At 37.1% G+C, this 27,778-nt stretch overlaps 1 non-coding gene and 1 pseudogene across 1 annotated transcript; both read right to left on the bottom strand.

Moving 5' to 3' along the window:
• Positions 1–27,600, bottom strand: LOC134649768 (cytochrome P450 4V2-like; annotated as a pseudogene).
• On the bottom strand, positions 14,718–14,821 carry LOC134649916 (U6 spliceosomal RNA). The gene has a single exon (XR_010097011.1). It is a non-coding gene; the product is annotated as a U6 spliceosomal RNA (small nuclear RNA).
• Positions 27,601–27,778: the final 178 nt, after the last annotated feature.

Here is a 27,778-nt window from a genome sequence, read left to right as displayed (position 1 = left end):
TTATTGGCTTGTTTCTTTTTGATTGGTTAGTAGTCTCCCCTCGCTGAACTGATTTTCCGTTCTATCCTCTAGCCTTATTTCGTAGTTGTCCATGTCCCTCATCATGATGTCGAATGAGACCCTCAAGGGTTCCTGGAGCTTGTGCTCGTCCATGTCGGAAGGCGGCAGTATCCTGTAGCGGCGCAGCATGTTGGCCAACATTGTCTTCATCGACATCATAGCGTAGTTGTATCCTGAAAAAAATTAAAGTACCTATTCAAATTAACGCGTCCAGAACACCACGCTGCGCTCTAGAACAGAACCCGCATTGCTGACGTTGGCAAAAAAACCGCCAGGCTCAAATGGGACGTCTATCGCATGCATCCGGATAGGTGGGCTAACATAGCCACCAAGTGGATGCCGACGAAGTTGAGTGGGCGGGGCAGGCCCAGGCAGAGATGGGCGGACGACTTTGACGCCTTCCTTAACCACTGGCCGGAGGAAGTGCTAAATCGGGAGTCATGGGAGAGGCCTTTGCCCAGAAGTGGTACACACAAATAGGCTAAGAAAAAAAAAACAAATTATAACACAATAGATTTGAACACTTCTGAATATCATCAGTTAAGTTCTGGATCATTTTTATATCAATCAAAGCTTGGATTTCTCTACAACATCAACAACAACTACACGGCTGGTGGAGCAAAAATCTACGTGAGTGGCCACTGCGAACCTTCAGCAAAGTCAGATAAGGCTGAACAAGTTGGACCAATGATGTGATCTACAGCTAGTGAAAGGTAAGTTTGATCTCTACATATGGCTGTTTTCCAGTTGATATGACGATGAAAATGATATTGAATTATGCTAGCTATTAAACAAACCAAGGCAGTTCCTCATGGGCAGCGAGAAGGGCTGGAACTGCGAGGGGTGCTTGAGCGGCCCCTCCAGGAAGCGCTCCGGGCGGAACTGCTCCGCGTCAGCTCCCCAGAAGGTGGGGTTGCGGTGCGTCGCCCAGATGTTCAGCACCACAGTCACCCCGTCCACCAGAGTGGTGCCTGATGCTGGGTCATAATAGTGGACAATATTAAATCTATTTGTACTTTGTTGATGTAAACTTTTTTAATGTGATTTTTTTGACGGCGAATATTTGAGGATTGCAAGATTTTTATTTTTTATTTATTTTAGTACATGTAAACCAACAGCGCTACATATATCCAGAAATTACAATAGAATCACAGAGCCAATTATAGGTTCTCACTCAGATTTGCAAGGGAAACATTCAGGGAGCTGGTGGAGGAATGGCACCGCTTTTAAGCCTGGCAACATCAGGCTACTTGAAGCCTGGGAACCCTACTACAAGGATCAGAATTTTAACTGCAGTCTAATATTTGTGCATACGACACTGTTTTAGAGACTGCACGTTATAAGTACTTATATGTATATTATATATACCTATAGTAACAGAATCACGTAAATCTAAATTCAGAGGGCCTACCGCCAACCACGTTCGACGTGTTGCCGGGTGTACACTTACGTACGAATTTACAAGTGCGACAGAGAGGCAACACGTTGAACGTAGTTCGCGGTAGACCCTGGACCTCTCATCCTTCCGCTCATGGCCATCAATAGGTACCGGGACCTATTTGTTTTGAACTTAAACAAATGATTTACATCAATTTGTGTACTTATGACTTCATTTTCTTACGTAATTTGACATCATTCATGACTTCTCTCGCCGTGACGGGCACGGGAGGGTACAGCCGTAAAGTCTCTTTGATGACCGCCTCCAAGTACTTGAGCTTCGGCAGGTCTTCCACGGTCAAAGCTCGGTCTGACTTACCGAACACCACATCTAACCTGTGAATAGAGTAATTGCCATATTTACTACTCACTTTTTCTTCTTTTAAGCCTACGCCAATGTGTCGGCAACTGTCGCAACCACGCATATGTAGTCACGTAGGTACTTGACACTCCGAGAAAAAAATAGTGAGCTAACCTCATATCACAGACGCTCACAAAATATACTAAGGCCTTACTCGTGGTGTAGTTTCTACTGTACGTGGGGATGGCGAGCCAGCATGGCGGCGGCGAAGGAGGCGCCCACGGCGGAGGTGTCGGTGCCGGCCAACACGATCACCATCAGCTCCTCGCGCAACTCCAAGTCGGAATATTTCTTATCTACGCGGTCTGATGACTCTATCATCATGTCTAGGAATGTTTTTGGAGCAGTCTCGCTGATTTCTGTACAAAATGGTCAAAAACTGAGTACATTTTGTCGTAAGCACCTACAATACAATAAACTCAATAGAAGAAAAAAATCATAAAAGCTATTGTAAGCGCAATTGTATTGTGTTGTGGCCTAGTGGGTAGTGACTCTGCCTGTTAAGCCGCGGTCCTGGGTTCGAATCCTAGTAAGGACATTTATTTGTGTGATCAACGCAGATATTTATTCCTGAATCTTGGGTGTTTTCTATGTATTTGTATATTATATATATCGTTGTCTGAGTACCCAAAACACAAGCCTTCTTGAGCTTACTGTGGGACTTAGTCAGCCTGTGTAAGAATGTCCTATTTATTTATTTATTTATTTAATTGTAGTTGGTATTTTTTTGACACCAATTTAAATAAGTACAAAGTACAAACAGCAAAAGGCTATGGCAACAAAAAGAATACCTACCTACAATAATTTCACGTGTTCAAAACGAGGCAGACTAAAGTCCAACCCAACCACGCTAAGTTTGCACTGACTTGGCAGTAACAATGTAAATAATACATAAAATTTACATATCCCATCAGAGCGCCATACTTGAGATTTACGGGTAATTTTCTAAAACTTATATGTAGGTACCTATTATAAAAAATTGGTTAGAATATTTTTATGTTTTACCAACCTACTTAAATATTTAAAATGGACGTCCCGTAAATAAACTTCTAAATCTCCAAGTTCACACATACCCTTATTGTCCCCTTTTTGAAATGTAGATAGTTGTTTTTGTTTCATTTTTATTACCTGTAAATTAACAGGGACGAAGTTGAATACCTAGAAATTGGTTAAGATAAAGAAAACAGATATTGCAGATCATTTTGTACAAGTTATAATGGAAAGAATCAGTTAAGGGCTCATTTAGATGGCGCGAGAACTCGCATGCGAGTTTCAGTAGGAACATTGCGTTATTTGATCAGTCGGCTGAATTGTCGTAACCTACATTGTCCGCAATGTAACTAAAATCGCATAGGTAGGTACGAATTCGCGCGTCGTCTAAATGAGCCCTAAGTCACAGAATAAATAATAGTACTAAGTACCTACAGAAGACTCACTCTCTAAACAAAACGCGTCTGTTACGATCAGCACAGATATGGCCGCTAGGTGTCGACAGCGCCACGCGCGGCTTATGGCTTTCCCCAAAATTGGGGCGGAACGGATGTACTTTTAGCTACCTGTAGCAAAGCGACGATATCGCGGAGTGAGCCACGCCTGCCTAAATGTAGTATGAGGTAAGAGGAAAGATTTGCTCTACATTGAACATTTACTAATATCATAAATCATAAACAATATTTGGGAGATCAATTTTTTAACAATAGTCCGGTGGCCGGCTGCATGAAACAAACCTGATAAAAAAATAGAATATACCTACCCTGTGGAGGTACCTGACATTTAGTAGCAACAAGCAGATACGTCTGCGAGCGATATTTCAAATTTTATATTAAAGGAAATAAATTAAAAGTAAAAAAACTTATTTATAAACAAGCTTTTATTTAAATGCGCTAAAAAGAATAAATTAATTTTTAGTTTAAATTTTTTTACTATCATGTCGCGTAGGTATAGCCTATAGCGACATCTACCGAAAGACGATTACATCTTTTTAATGGCACCGGAGTCTCAAGTTGCATTGAGAATTCACCAGTAACAATGTGCTAACCGATACAGAATATCTGGGAGACCGAGCTTGCTCGGAAAACTTAATTATAAAAACTCAAAAATGCGCGTTTTCCCAGAGATACGAGGGGCGGCTGAAAAGTTCGCGGCCTTAGAAAAAAATGAAAGAGAGTATTAAAATAAATGTTTTTATTTTTCAATATAGTCCCCATGGAGTGATAAGCACTTTTCGCTTCGAGCAAACAATGCTTTAATACCGCCGAAAAAATAATATTTTTCCTTCGCTTCAAAATGGCTCTCTACCGCAGCCTTGATCTGATTGTCATCGGCAAACCGGCGACCACGTAAGTCTTTTTTCAAATTTGAAAAAAGGAAATAGTCGCTCGGAGCCAGGTCTGGACTGTAGGGTGGATGATTGATTTCTCCAAAACCAGTGTCTTTTAGTGCCTGCCTAGCAACACGGGAAGTGTGAACTGGTGCGTTGTCCTGTAAAAACAACACTCCATGGCTAAGTTTCCCTCGTCGCTTCTGGACGACTGCGTCACGTGCTTGAATCAATAAATTTGCATAATAATGACCGTTCATTGTGGTCCCTTTTGGCAAATAATCAACTAATAAAACTCCTTCACTGTCCCAAAACACGGTCGCCATAAGCTTTGAAGCTGACTTTTCCACTTTAAATTTCTTTGGTGCCCTCTCGCCCTTTTTTAACCATTGCATAGACTCTTGTTTTGATTCTGGATCGTATTGGCGAACCCACGTTTCATCTACGGCTACGATTTGGTTGCAAATTTCGTCAAGATTCCCTTCAGCTAGATCCAAAAATTCTTTGCAACTTTTACGTCGCCGTTCTTTGTCAAGCGGTGTCAGCATTTTTGGTACCCAGCGCGCAGTAATTTTTTTCATGTGTAAACGTTCATGTAAAATGTATCCTACCCTTTCTTTACTAATTTGTAGTTCCTCCGCTATCTGCCAGATTTTAATTCTTCTGTCAGCCAGAACACATTTCTCCACTTTTTCAACATTTTCGTCAGTGACCACCGTGACAGGCCGCCCTTGGCGGGGGTCATCTTCACAGCTCTCTCGTCCTTGTTGAAATAAAAGAGCCCATTCTTTTATCATAGTGTACGAAGGGCTTAAATGATGGAGAGTATCCGTCATATCATCAAAAATCTCTTTAGGCGATTTTCCTTTTTTTACAAGATACTTAATAACCGCGCGGTGTTCAAATTTGTCAAAATTTCCGCATTCGACAGACATTGTTAAGTATATCCGCGCACAGAACGAAAAACGAATATTTTTTTTAAATGGCGGCAATATTTAAACTGCCAAAGAGGCGGGGGAAAAAGTAGCATAGTTTTTTTTTTATTTTTCTTTTTTTTCTAGCTTAGGCCGCGAATATTTCAGCCGCCCCTCGTAAGACCTAGCTAGATCGATATTTCGCCCCCGAAAACCCCCATATAGCAAATTTCATCAAAATCGTTAGAGCCGTTTCCGAGATCACCGATATATATATATATATTTATATATATGTATATATATATATATATATATATAATAAACATATAAATAAACAAGAATTGCTCGTTTAAAGGTATAAGATAAGATAAAATAGATAAAATAATCCGTCAGTTACTTATAGACAGATTCATTCGTGATGCCGCTAATTTGTACTTAACTGTCAATAGTTATTTGTTTTACAAGGGGGCAAAGTTGTTGTTTAATCGCTCGTGCTAATATTGATACCCGAGCAAGCGAAAGATTCCAAAATTGAACCACGAGCGTAGCGAGTTGTTCGAAAAATAGAAACTTGAGCGTTGCGAGGATTTCAAAGCACGAGGGTTAAACAAAATTTAAAAGTAAATTCTACCAGCAAACATAGGAAAACAACTCAAAATTTGCATTAGATTACTTTGCCTCACATGTGAATAAAATGCAACTCTGCTATCAGTTTTTGACGTGCAAGGAAGCCTTTCCGAGCTGGTGTGGTGGAAACTTGAAAAGTATATTAAATGCGCGCCAGCTTTCGTGAATCAACCTAAACTTTAAAAAGCCCTTTTAGTGAATTAAGAGGTACCTAAGTATATAGTTAGTACTCGTACCTAGGTACCTACCTCATCAAAAAAATTACGTATAATTTTCCTGTGGAAGACAAACTTGTTGTATCTCGGCAGCAGCCGATAAATGAACTCCGGGTACATCCACGGTGAAACCATTCGCTTTGCCAGTTCTTGCGACGCGAAGTCGAACGCGATGAGGAAGCTGTGATTTGGATTCTTTTGACTGTTCAAATCGATGCCTAATGTTGTTTCTAAAAACCCAATAGGTACCTATTTAATGCCTATTTAAAAAAATCTTAGCTGTAAGCAAGTGAGGTATCTTAATATTTTCCACTTAGTTAAGCACCACATAGTGCATTAATACTATCGAGCTAGAACAAAGCTCGAACTCTCTTGAACATTCCTAAAACTTGGTAATTGATTATCCTTTATGATTTAGCTAATATTAACATAGCTCATGTGCCATTGCATAAAATGAATGTGAATTTTGTAAAAAAGTACCATACAAATTCTAGTGTAAGTATAAGATTTTTATATAGTAACGGCACCAGTCATGGGACATTTAAGAGGAAATTTTGAGTATTTGTGATATTTCCCTGATACATGTAAAAGTTCTACCGCTTAGCTTGTTAAAAGATGAATATCCTATCCTTCTTTCATGTTTCAGGCGTGTTGTATCAAAGATACTGCAGTCAGTTTCCACATAATTAATAAATTAAAAGTATGTGTTTTTTCTCCAGTCATGGACACCAAAGCTCCAGTAATGGAACCCCGGTAATGGACGTGGATCCAGTAATGGGCCCCCTATAATGGGCATACCCTATCAGTATAAGATATTGGAATAGGGAATAAGTTTTTGGCAAAAAACTAGTTATTAGTCATTTTTGTCACCCGATTGCATTGTCATCCGATTTGCATACGTATCCAAAATTTCAACTCAATCGGAAATCCGAAAGTGGCTCAAATGCCATTTCCAAGATTTGAACCACACTAACTAATACAGGATGGATTTCTTTTTGGGTCAGTGAGGGCAGCTACCACATCCCGTGCTGCTACGAGAAAACGGTCTTAGAAGACCTTCCCTCGATTTCAAATTAATGAAGATTGGCTTTTACAGATTTTGGAAAAAACATACAGGGTGCGAGGAAAAGGTAATTTTTGACAAACTTTTTTTTTTGATGCCAATCGATCCCATTCCTATTGAGGATCAAAAGCTTGTATGGAACAAAAAATAATTTCCGGCTAGAAAAGCCACAAATCGAGGAAAACATTTCCCATACAATTTGTATGAAAATGAAAACTTTTATTTTTCACATGCTATTTTTGTATGCCAATCGATTCCATTCCTATCCAGTCTCAATAGTTTTTTTGGGGTCAAAATTAAATTTCTCATTTTCTCCATAGTAAATGTATGGAAAAAGTTTTTATTAATTTGTGGCTTTTTAGTACATTACCGTAAGTTGACCCCAAAGAAACTATTGATACTAGATAGGAATGGAATCAATTGGCATAGAAAAATAGCATGTGAAAAATAAAAGTTTTCATTTTCATACAAATTGTATGGGAAAAGTTTTCCTCGATTTGTGGCTTTTCTAGCCGGAATTTTTTTTTAGTTCCATACAAGCTTTTGATCCTCAATAGGAATGGGATCGATTGGCATCAAAAAAAGTTTGTCAAAAATTACCTTTTTCTCGCAACCTGTATGTTTTTTCCAAAATCTGTAAAAGCCAATCTTCATTAATTTGAAATCGAGGGAAGGTTTTCTAAGACCGTTTTCTCGTCGCAGCACAGGATCTGTTGGCTGCCCTCACTGACCCAAAAAGAAAATCCATCCTGTATAGAAACTAACAGGGCAAGTTAAATAAAATTTTGTAAAAACTATATTAATTTATCCGAAGTCCGAGGAGACCTCCTGACATAGTTCGTACGAGTAACTACATTATACTTCTGTATTGTTTAAACATGAAATTACGCCATGGCAAGCATCATTATGTAAATTATCCCATCATAGGAGGTATGCAGTTTTACAGCTCCTATAATGGGATTGGGCAAAATACCACTATTTTTTATACATCTCTAGAGTCATAACATAATGTGTTGTATACCTTATCTCATGGTAGATGCAATTAACAAAACACATTCTAGTTTACACCAAGTAATAATTAACTACAATTTAATATATGAACTCACCTCTCTTAGCGAAGTTGTTAAGAATTCTTACTGGTTATTTTTTCCAGTGACACGACAACTTTTGGGTTGGCGCCAATTTCTTAAAAAGTAACCGAAATTAATAAAAAGTCAAACTTAAACAGCTCTATGACTCTTATTTATGGTAAAATATTGCCAGTGTTTATAAACTACTTTTACATACTTATTTTAGAGGATTTGTGGTTTTATGTCCCATTACCGGTTCCACGTCCATTATAGGGTCCATTACGTTACCACATTGTTATGAGATATTTTAAGATGTCCGAAAGCGTTGTTTATAAAATTCAGTCATCTAAAAAACAATCAACTACTTACCGCAAACTGAATCGAACGTGTAAGTGTTAAAATATCTCCAAACGGAGAAGTCAGCGCCTCCGGCCATCGCCTCCAGCATGTCGGCCATGATCATGCTTTGTTTATTAAACACTTTTACAAATTCGTTAAGGTTCTTCATACTAAAGATTGGAGCTAAAATTTTGCGCCTCGGTCGCCATATGTCAACTGTAAATAAAATTGGTAGTAGGACCTAATTACAGTACCTAATTACTTATGCAATGATGCCAAGGTGTATCGAGTTATGAAACCATCAATTGTTTTAATTTCTTGTCATAATAGCCTCCTAAGGCCCAACGAAAAATTGAGTATGTATAGGTATTTTTTTTTTTTATTGGGAAACAAACAGCTTTCAATCTTACACAATATGAATTAATATTAATAAAACACAAGCCAAAACAGTTTCCACTAGTAAATTAAAGCAGATATGCTCAAAGGGAAGTACTTAATAGAATACAAAAAATACAAAACGTATTATCCAAAGCAATCAAGCAAACTTAAAGTTATTGAACTACATTATTGTTTCATTTTAACTACTATATTATTTTAACTAAACTTGTTAGTTAAATCGAGAAGAAAAGAGAAGGAAAGGAAAAATAAATAAATAGATGTACATCCTATGCTAATGTTAGTTTGTTAGGTACATCGTTGTAATTATTACTAAGTTAGGGTTTATTTTATTTTTTTATTGAAGTGAGAAATTTACCCAGCTTCATATTGAACACATCAAAATTGGAATATTTAGAGTTATACATTGAGCATACTCTAGCAAGATATGAGTTTTTGAAGTACCTAGTACGACAGAATGGAATGGCAAATAAAGCTTTTGATCTAGTTCGGGAATTAGGACATCTATATGAAATATTGCTAATAAGATATTGCGACTCGATTAGATGGTTTAATAATTTAAACAGAAAAATTTGATCTTTTTGCTCCCTGCGCAGCTGGACACTTACCATGTTATCACCATTAAACAATTTAAACCTATATTTCATCCATTTAATAAATTTATTTTGAATTTTTTCGATGGCATTAATGTGCACCGAATATTGAGGACTCCAAACGACCGATGCGAATTCTAAATGCGACCTGACAAAGGCATTATAAAGTAAAATAACGGTTCGAGGATCACTAAAATTTTTACTTTGCCGGAAAATAAAACCTAACATTCTATATGCCTTAGACGTAATTTTGTCAATATGAGAAGTGAGCTGGATTTCGCTGTCTATGTAAACACCAAGATCTCTTACTTCGGTAACCGTATTCAGTTTTTTGTTCTTAATCTGGTAATCAAAAAGAATTGGGTTACGCTTGCGAGAGAATGAAATAGAGCAACACTTTTCGATATTGAGGTCAAGACAGTTTTTGGCGCAGTAAAGATCTAACCTTTTTAAATCATCCTGTAAAAGTATGCAATCATCAATAGATTTAACCAAAGTAAAAAATTTTGTATCGTCGGCAAAAAGTAAAATTTTAGAATGGTGAAAGCATTTAACTACGTCATTAATGAACATGTTAAACAGCAAGGGACCCAAGTGGGACCCCTGCGGAACACCGGACAAAACAGGGACAAAAGAGGAGGTATATCCTTTGACAGATACAGCCTGGGAACGATCTCGGAGGTAAGATGTTAACCATCTTAATAAATCGCCATGTATTCCGAAAGTCTTCAACTTGGCAATAAGGATAATATGCGAAATTTTATCGAAGGCCTTAGAATAATCAGTGTAAATGGCATCAACCTGAAACCCTTTATCCATGGCCTTCAAAGAAAAATCTAAAAATTCAGTGAGATTGGACTCAACCGAACGCTTATTTATAAAACCGTGTTGATTAGGAGTAAGCATGGGTCTTATTGCATGACAGCGTTTTACACAAAAATAAAACGCTAATTAAATAACTTACCATATTCGGAACCTAAAGTAATATATTGAGAGTGGCAACACTGTAGTTAGTCGTATTGTCCTTTTCTAGCATATACGTCCATCTCTCTCCCACACCCCCACCACTTCAGGCAGTTGCGTTTGACAATTTTGACAGTTAGAAACAAACGCAAATTACCTCATTGTCTCAAAATTATACATATTTACACCAGGCAGGATTAAAACTTTAGGTTCCGAATATGGTAAGTTATTTAATTAGCGTTTTATTTTTGTGTAAAACGCTGTCATTAAACAACTGTACCGATATTCGGAACCTAAAGTAATATATTGAGACGTGTTTGTTATCGCCTGGTGGTGGGAAGACGCCAAGCCAATGTGATTATACATGTACTTACATATTATGTATATGTAATATTATTATATTAGGAGTGTTCAATTAATTAATTAATTATGTAGTACACCCTTTATTTTAATACATGTGAGGAGAGAGGTATTTAGTAAAGCATACAATTTTATATACCATTATATTATGATACTAACTTTCCATTTTATATACGTATTTAATGTAGGTACTTATAAATTTTCAACGAAAATAAGTGAGTCACCACAAGGGTGCTATAGTACTTAATTATATGTATGTGAGACTATGTAAAAGAAGATAAGTCAGTCTACTCTTCAGGGAGCATACAACATCTGTGATATGGAGTGATGTAATTAAAATATGAAAAGATAAAAATCATAAAGTACTCGAGTAGTTTTTATTTATAACTCCCAATTATTGACAAATTTGATAATAATTATCTAGTAAGGTAAGCAGTTGCAGGATATAACAAGGACAAGACCTTTCTTATTTCCAGAATCCCTCAGGATTAAGTAGACGAATATTTTAAATATTCGTTATATCACTATCACTACCCACAAAGTTAATATTGGGTAGGTACTTAATAAAATATCATAGGGAATACTTTTAATGATTTTACTGAATTCTTTTAATGACTGTGAGCCAGTGTGAGCTATTTATTTGGTTATAGCTATAAAATGCATTTAATCGTTTGTACGCTTTACTAACGCGAACGCGAGCTAATGGACCTAAACAAACCTTACTTAAAATTGTGAAGGTTACTTTGAGAGCTTAAGCCATATCATAATACTCATGTGGGCACTAGTTACGACGCTTTTTGGTGCTCTTGGCGTTCAAATGGTAAATGTAGAATTGCCACAGAGCTTTATCAATGATATTTGTATAGGTGCAGCTCATTCTGCTTATGTTCATGTTTAGCTATCATCAAGTGACCTTAATTGTACTCATTATTGTCTATATATGCAGTATGAGTAGTTTACCTTATCTGGTGCCTACTAGTAGACATAAACTTGATTGTTTCTGAACGCTAAAGTGGCTTAATTTATGTAAACCATTCATAGACATAGCTTAATTCTGAATATTCAGTCTTCTCTTTCCAGATTAAGAATAAGGTACTTAATTCGAAACCTTAGCTCATCGCATATGTGTTTTTAACCAAAATGAAAATTTGTGTTTATTTTGTGATTTTACATTATTTGCAATAACTGTGCGGAACCATGGGGTCCCCGACCTTTTGCCGGGCACCCGTGGGCCCAAAGCCAACAGCGCAGATGCCGTTTAAGAGGAACCTCTATTTTATCCAATGCTAGGGTCAACACTTTGTCGAATATATTTGATATTTATGTATATTTATCCTCCTTATGACCTAAGGGTAGGTAATTGTAACTTTTTCAGGTCTCGAGCAAGAAGGGTGCCTAGATAGGTTGAGGTCCTCAACTTGTGGATTTGGTAGGAGCAAGACACAGACGGGGTGTAAATTAGTTAATCCACCATGTTTCAAGAGATTCATGTGCATTCATGCCTTCAGGTTACACTGTAGAGACAGACTAACACTTTGGCAGAGTTTTGCTAACATATAATAAATGATTGCATTTGTTTGGGTGTACAATTACATGTTCCACACCAAAAACATAATTATTTATATATTTCAATCTATTTTTGAAAGGTTTGCGTTTCAAAATAGCTTCGCCTTTTCGCAAGGCGTGCTCCTGTTCCCCTATTTTATTGTGCAAAGCGAACAGTATCACAATGCTATAATTTTGTATAAATTGAGAACTAGAGGGTCATGCCCTAGACGTGACCGCCCAGAAACTGTGCTAGAACCGTTCGTACAAACCATTCAGTCACTATTTTTAAAAACCTTTTGTAGTGGGTACATTCCACGGTCTTAAATTTATTAAACGTGTAGTATCAAACTATGACAAGTCATGATAAGTGAAATGAGTGACAACAATATCTGGTCCGTGCATAGAAGCACTTGCCCTTGAGGTTAGGGCATGGGTAGTTTATTATAAACTTAATCCGTGCATAGGAGCACTTACGATACAGGTGGTTTAAAACTTCCAGGGTCACAATACAGACACAAGGGTGTAAAATACATAATTCATAAACGCCCGTTAGGCCAGTTTTGTATATTTTATTTCAAACATGCTTGTGCAGCAGCAGCACCGCCAGCACATGATAATTTTCCTAATATACCATGGCAGTCAGGGATATAATAATTATGTAAAAAGGTAGGTAACCTTGGTCATGTCGTGTACATAGGTAGGTACTCGTAAACATGTTAACTGAAAGACAAGTGCTCTCCAGCCAAATATAATTTATGCAACTGTGAGCTGCTCTTACATTGGGATCATATGTATTTATTTCTAGTCTGTCATATTGTAGCAGGCCTAGACTTCAAAGGTTTGTAGATGTTTATAGGGCCGTAAACGGACCCTTTGTACACCTTGAGCAGGCTGTTTGTTTCACACCATGGGTAATATATATTGTAAACATAGCTTATTTCAGAATGGAATCGTAAGCTCTGTCGTGTCGTGAGCTTACCGAGCCTGATTTAATTAGAGTCCACAGATTGTATGGACCTTGGAGGATTGACCACTCCTTATTCTAATTATCAATATTCTGCCTGGGCTTATAGTCGAAATTAGGTGACTAAATCTCTTAGTATTATCTATGCCACCCAAGTTATGAGGCTTAGTCTCCAGACCACAATTTTATATTAGGGTGCAAAGATTTTTTCCCATCTTTAAAATAAAAATGAGTCGAGATAGGCCTGGAATCTTAGGTTTTTATTTTACCTATTATAACTTTAGAAATGTTATGTAAATGGAAAGCAGTTTTCACTTTTACCACAGTTAATTAGCCCAATTTCGGGTTTAGCCAATAGGGTGTTCGGGACCCTTGAAATAGATTGGTAAACAAAAATGAAAACTCTAATAACGAAGCCTTGCCTATTTCGACTGATTTTTACCCAAAACATTATTTTAAACCATTTTTACATTCTCTAAAAAGAGATATTTACAACTTAATCTTTGTAATATTTTTGTGATTGTGGTCTACTCGCACGCCTGTGTTATGACCATATCATTTATATTTCTGTGAATATGTCTGACGTGCCTTGCGCAGGCTTACATAGGTTATAATATCATCATCAATAACTTGACGTCAGTTTGTGAACGAATCAAAGATTCTTTTGGCACACCTTACGCAGGTGTAAACATGGCAGCCTTGCGCAGGTTTAGATAGGTACATAATATATTGGTTTCATCACAAATAACTTGACGTTAGTTTGTGAACGAATCAAAGATTCTTTTGGCACACCTTACGCAGGTGTAAACATGGCAGCCTTGCGCAGGTTTAGATAGGTACATAATATATTGGTTTCATCACAAATAACTTGACGTTAGTTTGTGAACGAATAAAAGATTCTCTTAGGCGCACCTTAGCAGGTGGAACCATAACAAACGTAAGTTTAAGAATAAGTATCATTCAAATCAAATACCCTGAGTTTATGGGTAATATTCCCTAAGTTGCGGGTTCCTTGCTCGACAAGGTGAAAGGCTTTACGCCGGCTTTAACAGGCACTTTTAGAAAGTGTCATTCACGGTGACGCGCAGATTTGCCAAAACTAAACTTTAACTCTACAGTTAACTAATATAATTTGACAATATGAACCAAACCATGCGTCTTCGTCAATGAATCAATCTAAAGATTCCCGTATCGTTAATGCCCTTCCATGTCACAGGCTTCCGATTTTATTTGAAACGTTTAATTTAAGTGTACTATTTATGTAGGTAGGTAAGTAGGCTTAAGAATTGACCCTCTTGTATGTAGTTACGTATAGAATTAATAATCAAGTTATTCAAATTCAAAATAACACAAGCACATATAGCACCTACATGCAAGAGTTCTTTTCCTTAACCTTTAAAGCTGTAAGTACCTGCTAAGTTATATATTTAAGTAGGTACCTACCTACATAAATCAAAGATCTAGTTGGAGAGATATAAGTTGATAGATACATAGTGAAATACTTCACGAATTCGCATGTCATTCTTGCGCAGAGCCATGCTAATCTCTCTCTATGTCTAGTCAGATTTAAGTTTATGTACTGCCGAAGTACTCACTTTCCACAAAAATAAATGCAATGTTTGCGATGTAGGTTTGTTCGTTACCTTGTGTCCCTTAGAGCGGAAATATGGTCGACTCCTATTCGGGTACACGTTCTTTATCAGCAAGTTTATTACCAAAAAATTAATTTTGCAATATTATATTAACCCGGAACGGGATAAAAAGATAAATTGCTGATAGATACTTGGACAGATAAAAAACCTACACGTCTATAAGCTTCTACCTTAATACGTAGGTTCTACGTAACACGTATTAACTATCCGATCCATTCGTATTCGAAAACACAAATCACTTGAAAGGGTATACCTCCACACATCACCATTTAAGTATTATATAATTTCAACCGTTATTATACACACACAAAGATTTAAACTAATAAGACTCGGAAGAGACTTAATAAAATTAAATTATAATGGTGACACGTGCACGCTTTACCAGCTCGATGTGTTTTCTACCATGTGTTTTAGTATTTTCATTGGCATAGCCACGGTGCGCGCAGGCAGCCTTTGAAAACACTTGCACATCACTATTCCGGATCATTTTTATTTGCTAGATAGTTTAACGGACAACTAAATTTAAATATTTATTTCGAACGGCGAAAGCCGTTAGAAACTGTTTTTCAATATAGTCAGCTAAACTGGGGTACAAATTCAAAAACTCACCAGCAGTTTAGCTTCACGACCTTCCAGATGGAAAAACAGCAAGCCAATGAGGTAATTTGCGTTTGTTTCTAACTGTCAAAATTGTCAAACGCAACTGCCTGAAGTGGTGGGGGTGTGGGAGAGAGATGGACGTATATGCTAGAAAAGGACAATACGACTAACTACAGTGTTGCCACTCTCAATATATTACTTTAGGTTCCGAATATCGGTACAGTTGTTTAATTAAACATTTTATCATAGACTATTTTCTCGAATAATTTAGGGATAGTGGACAGTTTTGATATACCGCGATAGTTTTTTATGTTGTGTTTGTCACCGTTTTTATGTATAGGGACTACTAAAGAGCGCTTCCAAACGATTGGCATAATTCCTGATCTAAAAGACAGTGAAAATAGCACTGATAAAGGAAAAGCTAAGGTTTTACTACAATTTTTAAGAAAAATTGGGTGTATACCATCAGGGCCACCGCCTTTAGATTCTGATAGTGCTTTGAGATACCTTTCAACCAAATCTGGATGAAACTCAATGTTATTAATTACATTTAATGTCGATTCGGATTTAGTGGGCGAAGATGAATCATTAGGTAATAAATCATAAGTAAATACCGATTGGAAAAACGAGTTAAAAAGATTGGCAATTGTTTGACCGTCGTTAGCTACACTGTTGTCAAAGAAGAGAGAATCAGGAATATTGCCGTTTCCCCTTTTAGATTTCACAAATGACCAGAATGCTTTGGAATTCTTTTTTATATTGTTTTCAGTTCGTGATATAAAAAGGCTATAACAAGACACTTCCATCGATTTTATTGCAGAACGTAGGTCGGAAAAGGTATTATAGTCTGAAGTTCTGCCATAAATTTTCCATTTTTTGTGAACTTTGTTTTTTTTCTTTATTAATTTTATCATATGACGAGAGTACCAGACTGGGTACTTATCGGTATTATAAATAATTTTAGAAGGAACGTATTGTTCTATAATTAAATTAATTTTCAAATAAAAATAATTTATGGCATCATCAATACTAGTCATATTTATGAGTGGCTCCCAATTAATTTCATGTATGTAGTCAGTACGGCCCGTAGTCCTACCAGTAGTACTATTGTTTTATACTCATTCAGACCCAAGTACTTAAACTACTTTTACAAGTACTTTTTGTAATGTTATTGTACTTATACTATACAGCACCTTGTACAGCACTTTGATTATTTTTAAAAACAGTCCTTTAGAAGTTCGTACACGCCAATTTCGATAAGCGCAAAATTAGAAAACAAAATGATGGGTTTTCTATTAGGTCCTACTGGTAGGACCGTCGTACGCTATGACTATACAATTGTTGTAGGAGCTGGGTCTGAATAAGAAAGTTAATAAGTACTATGGGTAGGACCTTGGGCCTTAGGAGGATAGGTATGAAAGCGTGCGGCTTTCAACCCAGAGGTCGACTGCACTCAATTTTTTTCGGAGTTTACGTAATTACGTAATTATATTTATCGTGCGTAGATATCGATATTACACGTGTTTGGTATAGGTGATGGAAAACCTTGTAGGTAAGTACCCTATCTATGTAATTGTAGCTATGTAGTAAAAGCTGGAAGTTGTTATGTAGCTAGGTAGGGTAGGGCTATAGTTAAAATATATTTTACCTGCAGCAAATATACTACCATTGCCAATTAGTGTCCGTATGAATTGAGTCACGTAGCCTTTCTCCATACAATACTTCAATATTACTTCAGAGGTTTCCGGGTCAGCAACGACTGTTAGAAAATAAGTTAGTACTATAATAAAATAGGGTAGTACCTTAGTGTATTTGGAAGTAATATGTATGATCGTAATGATTCCTATTGGAACAATAGGATTAAAGTTATAGATACGTACGTACCTATATATAGCTTATTAGCCATCCAAATAGATGTGATGCCGCCATTTTCAATGGCTAGCCGGCCCAAAACTTTAAACCAAACGGCACCGTCTGCAATATGAATTCGGGTAAATATCCATTCAACCCTCTCAGCAAATACTTATCTGTTATCTACCCTATTATAGCTGGTCAACCAAATCTTGTCAGTAAAAAAAGGCGCGAAATTAAAATTTTCTATGGGACGATATCCCTTCGCGCCTACATTTTTCAAATTTGCCGCCTTTTTCTACTGTCAAGATCTGGTTGACCAAGTATGTATTACCTTTTCTCAAAAATGGACGGCAAAGTCGACGTTGCCGGTTAAAAATTAGGTCGCGAAGTACGTAATAGTTTATGGTCATTCAAAAAATTAAAAAGTTAAAAACATTGCAGTCTCGATTTCGGGACTGCAATGTTGCATACAAATTCCATTATTTAACGAGTTCCAAACTGGAGGCATAGGTCCATTAAACAGCCAAACAGATGATCAGCACTTATTATTATAATGTTGGTACCGCGACTATTTAGGTGTCTCAAATACGTTGGCGTATTTTCAGCAGAAAAATACACGTCTTTTTTTTTAAAGGCGGCAAGCAAATCTTTTTAATAGTTTTACTTTTTTCTGTGAAAATTAGAACGTTGCTTCTGTAAAATATTTCTATTTCTTGCACCATTTTTGAGAAAAGCACTATATATGACTCGGCTGGAAGGCTACTTGCTGGCTTCGAATTCAATTAAGCGGACTCCCAAGGTCGTCCGTTTAAAACGAATCCTCAGCCTGCAAGTAGCTATACTTCCGAACCTCGACAATAATGTACTATTTCTTAATACCAAAATCGCATAATCTGACAGATGGATTTACCGTAGGGGAGCCCAAGAGGGGATTTTTGTGTTTACTCGAGCGCGTCAGATTAAGATATGAGTGATATCTTGCTACCCCGTGTAGTCTACCTTTACCCCTTTTAGCCAATCTATGTTGAGCCCTTGGTTGGTGGGGGGTTCAACAAATTGTTAACCAGATTGTGGATTTGGTCATATTACTCCAAATTAACGCTAAAATTGTGCTATTACTAAATCTGATAATTATTTGCACGCATTTCCTTAATCTGACGGTTACAATGTAAAAATTAGGCGTCAAACTTGTGTTCGTCAAATTAAGAAAATGCCTACAAATAAGTTATATTAAGTTATAGAAAAAATATAGCATTATTAACGTGGACAAAAACGACCAAACCCACAAACTGCTTTACGATTTTTTAACCCTCATATAACCCTCATATTCTCATATTAACTACTAGCACAATTTTATTTATAATTCGATTTATTTGATTTATTTTTGTGTATGTTTATATAGCTGGTCAACCAAATCTTGTCAGTAAAAAAAGGCGCGAAATTCAAATTTTCTATGGGACGATATCCCTTCGCGCCTACGTTTTTCAAATTTGCCGCCTTTTTCTACTGTCAAGATCTTTAACGTATAAGATAGTTAATTTCTTTTCTATATTTTTTATTTATTTATTTTTTTGATTTTTTTTATTTATTTTTATGTATATAGTTCGGCTTTTAATCAAGTAATAAAGTACCCATATGGTTTACGAAGTCTTAATTCAACTATTAAAGACGACGAGTACAAAAATTTTAAGCTAGCTCTCAATATTTAACATTTGGGGATGCGGAAAAACTTACATGCACTGGTTCTGCGTTTTCCTCCTTATAGAGTCTCCAGTCTCCACTGATTCGGCGGCACTTTATTTTGTTGTATGTATACTTAATTATAGGGATCCCTTTGGTTTCATTTTCTTCAACACACAATATATCGAATCGAGTTTTATTTTACATGTATTGATGTGACATGTGACATTTTTTCTCTTTTTATTATCGCCTTGCCGTCTATATTGAAAACCCGACAAGGAGGTCAGAATTCATAGGTTAAGTATTTAATACGTGGCGCAAACATTCCCCCGGCCTTGAAAGGAATAGCTTTCAAAAAGTTATTTAAAAATAAATCATTTACTACATAATAGCATCCTTATTGCTCAGAGAAAACTAAATTGACATAAACATATGAAGCCTCCATAACTTGAGAGAGATAACTAAATACTAATAGAAATATGAAATTATATTATTGAGAAGGCAAAGGACATAATTTGACCAAAGGTCTTTTAAGTGTGCCTGATTTTGTTTTAACCAAAGCAACTCTGGCAATACCGTCCTTGCCTGGAAAGAGTTGAGTTATAAGACCTAACGGCCAATGTAGAGGCATAACATTATCTTGAAGGATGACTACAACAGTTCCTTCCTTAATAGGCTGAGAAGGAGTATTCCATTTTTGTCTGGTTTGCAACGTGTGCAAATACTCATCGCGCCACCTCTTCCAAAATGATTGCGTTAAGCGATCTAATAATTGATATCTTTGCAAAAGATGATCAGATGTTACCTCCGCAACAGACGCAGCTGGAAGATATTTCAATGGAGTAACATTAAGAAAATGAGCTGGCGTCAATGCGGAAGGTTCAGCTGGATCAGAGCTTAACACGGATAGCGGTCTAGAATTTAAATAAGCCTCAATTTCACATAGAATTGTCATTAATTCCTGAAATGACAAGATTTGTTTACCTATCGTACGAAACAAATGTGATTTGACGCATTTAACGTTACTTTCCCAACATCCTCCAAAATGTGGAGCACTGGGGGGAATAAATCGCCAAATTATTTTATTGGCTGATAGTTCAGTTTCCCAAGCGTCTCGATACTCATTCGCAAGGAAATTATGAAGTTCTTGCAAATATGTATTGGCTCCCTGGAAGTTGGTTCCGTTATCGCTGTACATATATTTTACAGGACCACGTCTGGATAAAAACCGCTTAAATGCTGACATAAAGCTTGCTGTACTTAAGTCAGTTGCAAGTTCTAAATGAATTGCTCGCGTTGTGAGACATGTGAATAAGCACAAATAAACCTTTTGACTCTTCACGCCTCTTCGTCGAACAGGTGTACAATACAACGGACCAGCGTAATCACAGCCAGTATGTATAAAGGCTTTCTCAACTTGATTTACCCTGCACGCTGGTAAATCTGCCATCATTGGGGAGTTAGCCTTTGGCTTGGTCCGGAAGCAGTAATTGCATAAATGAATGCGATGACGAATAATACATCGAGCTGCTATGATCCAGAATCGATGTCGTATAATAGATATAAGAGTTTCAGGTCCTGCATGTAAATGGTGTCGATGATAATAATCGACCAGTAGGTTAATGATGTGATCACGACGTGGCAATAACAAAGGATGTTTATAATCGTAATCTTCATCAGAATTACTGAGACGTTCTCCGACGCGAAGGATTCCATCTTGAATAAATGGCTTCAGGCTTGCTAAAGCTTTTGTAAACCCTTTTTTCAGGGTCATATCTAAAATATGTTGACTGAAATAAACTCTTTGTAGAGCTCGTACGATTTCTAATTCGGCTGCTGTTAAGTCATCAGCACTAATAGGGCCTTTAGGTAATCGTTTTATAAATTTTAAGATATAGGCAACTGTGCGTACATATTTAACCCATGACGAGAACCGTTTAGACAAATCATAAATTAAGTTGTCGTTCGAATTGTCACAAGTCACTAAAGAAACCGTTTTTTCTTCAGGAACGTTGACTTCGTCTGGTATAAACGCCTGAATCGGCCATTTGTTTTTCGGGAGTTTCATCCATGGAGGGCCTGATAGCCATAGAGGATGGATCACCAGTTGAGCTGGAGTTAAGCCTCTAGACAGGCAGTCGCTTGGATTTTCTGTTCCCTTAATATGATAAAAATGATCGCTTGATAAGTTATCTTGGATCTTGGTAATTCGATTGGCCACAAAAGTTTGCCATCGATGAGGCGACGAATGAATCCAACAAAGTGTCACTGTTGAATCGGAGAAGGCCAACACAGAGTCGATTGGGTATCTGGTTGAGTAGGTATCAACCACCCTTTTTATAAGTTGTGACAATAGCAATGCTGCGCATAATTCCAGTCTTGCTAGGCTGACAACCTTCACGGGCGCTATCTTAGATTTAGCGCAAATTAAATTAATGACACCTCGGTCATCATTAGGAAAAGTGACGTAGGCATAAACCACTCCACCATAAGCTCTTTCACTAGCATCTGAAAAGCCGACTATAGTTAATGAACAGTTTTCAATGACACCAATATGTCTGGGAATGCTAATGTTAGATAGTAGCGGTAGTTCACCTTGGAACTGTTGCCATTGGCGTACAATATGATCAGGCGGCAATTCGTCCCAATCAATTTTCAAAAGCCATAACTCCTTTATTAGAAGCTTAGCGAACACAATTACAGGGGCAACTAGGCCCAGAACATCGAATAGTCGAGCTACCGATGAAAGAATGTTTCTTTTACTACACGGTCGATCGTCGGGACTAACCTGGAACTTGAATACATCTTCACCAGGATACCAACGCAGACCTAAAATCTTCAACGTTGTATCATCGTCGAAGGTGACACTTTGGGATAAATGTAGTCCTTTCGGTATTTCTTTCAGAACAGCTGCAGAATTTGACGACCACTTTGCCAGTTGGAATCCACCTTTCAAGAACAAATCCAGCAGTTGTTTAGTCGCTTGCACAGCTTGGTCTTCATCAATAACGGAACTGGCTACATCATCCATATAAATATCACGAGATGCAATTTCCTTTGCGAGTGGGTATTTATCACCTTCATCAGCTACTAACTGTTTGACAGTTCGCAGTGCCAGAAAAGGACTGCTACGTAGACCGAAGGCTACCCTATTATACTGAAATACCTTTATAGTTTCATCAGGATTAAACCTATAAAGTATACGCTGATAAGGACGATCCTCCCCCCGTACGTCAATACACAGATACATTTGACGTACATCAGACGTGATAGCAATACCAAACAATCGTAAGTTTAGGAGAATGCAGAACAAGTCAGCTTGAAGACTTGGTCCTGCGTGAAGTATGTCATTTAACGATAAACCGCTTGTGGTCTGTGCACTAGCGTCCAGCACAATTCTAACCTTTGTGGTTATTCTGTCAATTTTGACAATTGCGTGGTGGGGTATGTGATAAGCATCATTTGACTTATCATTTGGAACCTCAGATAAATATTTTTTATCAATATGTTCACGGATAACTTCATCATAAGCTGGTTTTAATTCAGGTTGCTTGACGAATTTTCTTTCAAGCGCTAAAAATCTGCGTTCAGCAGTCTTGTAAGAATCGCCTAAATTGCTTGGGTCCAATTTAAACGGAAGTGCTACTTCATAACGTCCGTCTTCCAAACGATTGATTGTATTCTTGAAAATATCTTCAGCTTTTTTCTCGTCTGGACTATGAATCACTCCTCCATCCAAATCTTCAATTTCCCAGAATTTTTGCATTAAATTTCCGACATCAACCGAAGTAAAATACCCAGCTGCTGAGTAGGAAGCGTTAACTGCGGGAGCATCGCCTAGTATGATGTACCCCAGTGTAGTTTCTAAAGCGTCAGGCAAACCAGGCTCGTTTTCAATTTTATCTGATATTAACAATTTGGTGAATAACTTAACACCAAGAAGTACATCAATTTCACCTGGAATCGCCCAAGAGTCATCTGCTAGATGTAAATTATCAAACAGATCAGTTGCAGATTGATCAATATGACAGGTCGGTAAATCAGGCGTGATCTCATCTAAAACAAGCGCTTCGATAGTATATTGATGTTTAGGATCATATCTTGACCTAAATGTTAAGTTGACAGTTCCTCGGATGGGTTGTGTTATCGTTGTTCCACCTAATCCATTTATTGACGTCACTGGGCTGCTGTGTACAGGAAGACCTAAATTCTTGCAGCACTTCAATGTAACGTAATGTTTCTGTGATCCTGGATCCAGCAGACATCTCAAAACCTTGTCCTTGCCGTTACGCCCACTAGCGAGTACCTGAGCAGTGGCGAGAATTTCCGTCAAGGGTGATGTAGTCTGTCCCGATGCCGAATGAGTACATACAGAGGCACCGTTGTCCTTTACGGATGAACTTGTGCTAGCTTCACTATCATCCTTAGATGAAGACTTGGACTCGTTGTTATTCATTGCAGGTTTTGAGTTTTCGAAGTGTAACGTTGTATGATGTTTGCCTTTACATTTACGACAAGTTTTCTTCGAGGAACATTTCGATGCAGTATGATGCGTGTTCAGACAATTAGTGCACGCGTGAGTTTCCTTAACGAAATTAAATTTTTCGTTAGGCGTGAGTTTCATGAAATTATTGCAATTATAAAGTTGCGAGTGATCATTACTCTTGCACATAGCACATGAACTTCCGTTGTCATGCCCTTGCGTGCTAACATACGCTTGGGGCGTGCGAGGGAGGGGAGCTCGCACGCTGCTAGTGTTGGCAGCGGAGCCGCTTTCAGCCTTAGTTGGCGTTCGTTGCGATGTCCGATATAAAATCTTCACTTGTTCCCTAACGAAACAAATGAATTCGTCATATGTAGGCATTGTAGAAGAATTCCGAATAGACATCTCGAAATTCTTTGTGGTATCTGAATCTAATAACTTAAGACCCAGGTGAATGAAAATAAAGTCACTTAAGTTTTCGAGCTTGAGTTGTCTTATTGCTGAAATAGTAGCAGCAAACGAATCAATTATTTTTTCTAAATTAGATGCCGAAGGACCGTTGATGTTGACAGGTTTCATCGAAAACAGCTGGTTTAAATATGACGTAGCTAATGCGCGTTTATCATCATATTTCGCGATCAATGCTTCCCAAACTGTGTTGTAATTATCTGCGGCAGGTATAACTCCCGCACAGATCGACTTTGCCTTTCCTGTCAAATGACTAAACAAATAATGAACACGCTCAGAATCCGTAAGTTTTTTATTCTCATGTATGACACGCTTAAATGTTTCATAGAAGAATGGGAAGTTTTGAATATCTCCATCGAAAGAAGGAAGTTCAATCCGAGGGATTTTAATGGAGTCGTCCTTACATGAATGGCTCGAATCCCTGGATGTCGAAGGGCTCGGAGCAGGTGCATCAATTTTTGAAATTTGACATTTGATTACGCAGTAGAGATCTTCAAACGCATTCATTGCGTTGTAGTTGATGATGTACTCCGGGTCCAACTCCAAGTTCAGAAGATTGACTTCATCCATCAACTCTATAAATTCTTTTCTCAGTTGATCGACCAATCGAGCTTGCGCGATGAACTGCGAGAAAGCCTTCTTGTCACTGCTTAACTTTGGAATCATGTCATAAATATTTTGTAAACGCATGAAACATTGAGCACGTTTTGCTTCCGCGAGCTTAAGTCGCGTTGCCATGGTTACCTAGTTATTACTATGACAGCACGAAAAAATATGAACAATTTGTGCTAAGATGCACAAATAATTATAAATTATATTCAACTTGTATAATACCTTAATGCAAGTCGAAGGAAAATGAAGTAAATACGAACGTTACGCTTGTATAATACCTTAATACAAGTGTAACCTTCGCAATAGGTTAATTACAGTTTATGAAAAACTGAGGCTTTTAGGAATAATTTACCCGTAGCTTTCAGTTTAGTAGAGTGTATTTAGTAACTTAAAATACACTGAAATTATATACTTAACGAATATGGTGTGCAAAAATGTTCCGTGAAAATTATGTCACAATATGACAGTTACAAAATACGAAATTTATTTGTAACGCATTTATAAGGTAGCGTGATGAATAATCCCACACGCTACGCGTAAATGAAATATTAAATAAAATAACAGACAATAAAAATAAATTAGTTTACTGACCGTACTTTGAAATAGAATTATGACGGGAACATTTTTTTGAAAATTAAGAAACCGAAAGGAAATCCGAAATTATATTTTGTACCTACGCAATTCAGTGAGCAACAAGGTTATTATGTAATATTTTTAAAGGTAAATTTGGAAATCCGGTTCGAAGGACCAAAAAATGGGGATGCGGAAAAACTTACATGCACTGGTTCTGCGTTTTCCTCCTTATAGAGTCTCCAGTCTCCACTGATTCGGCGGCACTTTATTTTGTTGTATGTATACTTAATTATAGGGATCCCTTTGGTTTCATTTTCTTCAACACACAATATATCGAATCGAGTTTTATTTTACATGTATTGATGTGACATGTGACATTTTTTCTCTTTTTATTATCGCCTTGCCGTCTATATTGAAAACCCGACAAGGAGGTCAGAATTCATAGGTTAAGTATTTAATACGTGGCGCAAACAACATTTTTTTTAATATTATTATTAATTTGACCTTACAATTACTCGTAAGTAGGTAAGACCGTTAAATAATTTAAATGATTATCAGCAAATTATCACCAATTACTCTAAGAAAACTTTATTCCGAAACAGGGGACACGAATTCACGAACTTAGGAGCTGAGCTAAATTTGTATCACGAAATGGGAGCCAAATAAGAGATTCACGAAAAAATTCATATAAAAAAAAGTTTCAACTAAAACCCTATAGTTTATACATTAAATTATTAACAAAGAACTAATATAACTTACTCAAAAGCTTTCAAGGTATTGATATGCTTAGTAATATTTAAAAAAAATGCTTAGTAATATACAAACTCTCAAGAGCCTTAACCTGCCGAAACAGGGGCCCTTTACCTTATGTTTGCGGACGCGAGACTCCCTGACTTCTTCGCCATTCTGAGAGCCAGGTCGGCTGTCTTCCGGGCGAGACTGCTAGCCTCGCTGCTAGACAATGAAATTCTGTCACTGGTAGTGGTAGCTAAAGACTACAGTGACGAATTTAACAGACATTGGCGAAAACTGCACCGGTCTGAGAACGGCCATCTTTAGTGCAAAAGTTTGTAAATGTTTTATTTCATTGTTTTAGGTTGTAAGTTTTACTATTTTTTTTACTGTATTTTATATTTACTTTTACACCTTTTATTATATAGTATTGTATTTCTTTGGGTTTCTTGCCTGCCAAATAAAGAATTTATTATTATTATTACATATTTATTATTATTTTTCCTAATCAGTAGACGATAACTGATTATGCATGCCCATAAATGAATCCCCACTATTTTTATTAAGTACACCTTGTATATGACAACAAACTGGAGGGCATGTTATGTCAAATAAAAAAATAAACTGTAACTTACTCGTATAAATACCAATAGTTTCATTCATATTTATATAACACCACCTTTGAGAACTGAAATCCAACACGAGGGGCATCTCGGCTGGCCGGTACCTAGTTGTTTTTATTAGGGTTCCGTAGCCAAATGGCAAAAAACGGAACCCTTATGGCTTCGTCATGTCTGTCTGTCCGTCTGTCCGTCCGTATGTCACAGCCACTTTTTTCCGAAACTATAAGAACTATACTGTTGAAACTTGGTAAGTAGATGTATTCTGTGAACCGCATTAAGATTTTCACACAAAAATAGAAAAAAAACAATAAATTTTGTCGGTTCCCCATAGGTAGGTTAGCCACCTACTTAGAACTGAAACTCAAAAAAATTGTTTTCATCAAACCCATACGTGTGGGGTATCTATGGATAGGTCTTCAAAAATGATATTGAGGTTTCTAATATCGTTTTTTTCTAAACTGAATAGTTTGCGCGAGAGATACTTCCAAAGTGGTAAAATGTGTGTCAAAGTAACTTCTAAAATAAGAGAATGATAAAACTAAAAAAAAATATATGATGTACAATTACCATGCAAACTTCCACCGGAAATTGGTTTGAACGAGATCTAGTAAGTAAGTAGTTTTTTTTAAATACGTCATAAATCCCCTAAATACGGAACCCTTCATGGGCGAGTCCGACTCGCACTTGGCCGCTTTTTTTTTACACATAGGTACCTAATACTTAACTCATAATGCCGCCTACGTTACATAGTAAAAGTAGGTACTAAATGGTACATTTACATTTATTTCACAGTGTTTCACCCTTGCTAAGCAGATGAATTTTGGATATGACGTAAATAAGACGTTAGTACATATTTAAAAAAATATGGTTCCCATACTGATCGATCTAAATGGGCCACCCTGTATATGAAAAAGCTGCCAGACAATAAAGAATCTGTACCTGTATCGGAATTTTTAACTAGATAGGCATGCCCGATAATCGGATACCACTTTTCGCCGATCGGAAGGTCTAAATGGATCTGGCAAAGATCTGGCCTTCGCCGCCTGTAAATAGCACCCGCGATCACTGCCACCAACACAAGCAGCCAAAACATTGCTCTGCTCTCTTACTATTAATTATTACTAAATTCCTATTTCAAATATTTAGACTGATGGTAAGGAACTACTTCACACTCCTCACAGATTATAACTGTAGAAAAATAGTACTGAACATGTTTATGTAGGCAGCTTAAATACCTAGCTATTGGTACCGAACTAATTAATCCACGCGCT

This window comes from Cydia amplana, chromosome 7 (assembly GCF_948474715.1).
Source record: "Cydia amplana chromosome 7, ilCydAmpl1.1, whole genome shotgun sequence".
NCBI classification, from domain to species: domain Eukaryota; kingdom Metazoa; phylum Arthropoda; class Insecta; order Lepidoptera; family Tortricidae; genus Cydia; species Cydia amplana.
This window is presented reverse-complemented; position numbering and strand designations above follow the sequence as displayed.